The following is a 1,577-nucleotide window of genomic DNA, read 5'->3' as shown; positions in this document are numbered from 1 at the left end:
CGACGGCGCGATCGAGACGACGACGTAGTACGGGACGGCGACGACGGGCGGCGGGGCCGGCGAGGGCGGCGCGCGATGGGCGACGGCGCGGCGGCGGCGATGTCGCGCGAAGAAGTTGGAGAAGAAGTGGTGTCGATGAAACTGAATTTTTCGTAAGTGCCATATATATAGGAGGGGCCTTTAGTACCGGTTGGAGCCACCAACCGGTACTAAAGGACAATTTTCGCCAGGCCAAGCGGCGGGAAACGGTCCCCTTTAGTACCGGTTCGTGGCATGAACCGGTACTAAAGGCCCACGCATTAGTACCGGTTGAATCCACCAACCGGTACTAATGGTTGTGTGCTGCCACCCGCGGTGCACAATGTTTAGTCCCACCTTGCCGAGCGAAGGGCAGCCACACTGGTTTATAAACCCAGCCGCGGCTGCTCATTCGAACTTCTCTATATAGCAGACTTCTGGGCCTAACTATGGCGCGCTGCCCTGTGAGCCTGTTGGCCCTTCTGGGCCTGAATTTGCACATCCTAGGTCTGGCAGGCCCACTGGGCAGCGCCCCAACAAATTTTCATATAGTTTTTTTTCTTTTCTGCATTATTTCTTTTCTTCTATTTATTTTTGACTAACATTTTTATATAGTTCATTTCATAGTGATTTTCAATTTCACGATCATTTAGCTCTCTAAACAAATCGGTAAATGACTGAAAAACAGCAAATGATTTCAGAACATGTTGGAAATTGATGACGTTGCTTTTAATGCTGCATACTAAACGCAAAAATAGGCTCGGGTTCAAATAAGTTTAAAAAACATTGAAGTGCCCGTGTAACAGATGAGTTCTCGTCCAAAACCCTGATACTCCAAAAGAGATTGTCCAGTTTGTACACGAAGTGCGTCCAGTTTTCGCCGTGACCCTCTATACTCTTTTGCACATGCTATGCGGGTGAAATGATGATACCATGACAAGTTCCAACATTTTCAGAGTTCATTTTGTAGTGATTTTCAATTTCACGGTCATTTAGCTCTATAAACAAATCGGTAAATGACTGAAAAACGGCAAATGATGTCAAAACATGTTGGAAATTGATGAAGTCGCTTTGAATGCTGCATACTGAACGCAAAAATAGGCTAGAGTTAAAATAAGTTTAAGAAACATTGAAGTGCCCGTGTAACACATGAATTCTCGTCCGTCACCCTGATACTAGCTCCGAAACAGATTGTCCAGTTTGTACACGAAGTGCGTCCAGTTTTCGCCGTGACCCTTTATACCCTTTTGCGCATGCTATGCGGGTGAAATGATGATACCATGCCAAGTTCCAACATCTTCAGAGTTCATTTTGTAGTGATTTTCAATTTCACGGTCATTTAGCTCTCTAAACAAATCGGTAAATGACTGAAAACTACAAATGATTTCAGAACGTGTTGGAAATTGATGACGTTGCTGTGAATGCTGCATACTGAACGCAAAATAGGCTGGAGTTCAAATAAATTTAAAAAACATTGAAGTGCCCGTGTAACAGATGAATTCTCGTCCGAAACCCTGATACTAGCTCCGAAAGAGATTGTCCAGTTTGTACACGAAGTG

Source organism: Triticum aestivum, chromosome 5D (genome assembly GCF_018294505.1).
Source record: "Triticum aestivum cultivar Chinese Spring chromosome 5D, IWGSC CS RefSeq v2.1, whole genome shotgun sequence".
In the NCBI taxonomy this organism is placed as follows: Eukaryota; Viridiplantae; Streptophyta; class Magnoliopsida; order Poales; family Poaceae; genus Triticum; species Triticum aestivum.
This window is presented reverse-complemented; position numbering follows the sequence as displayed.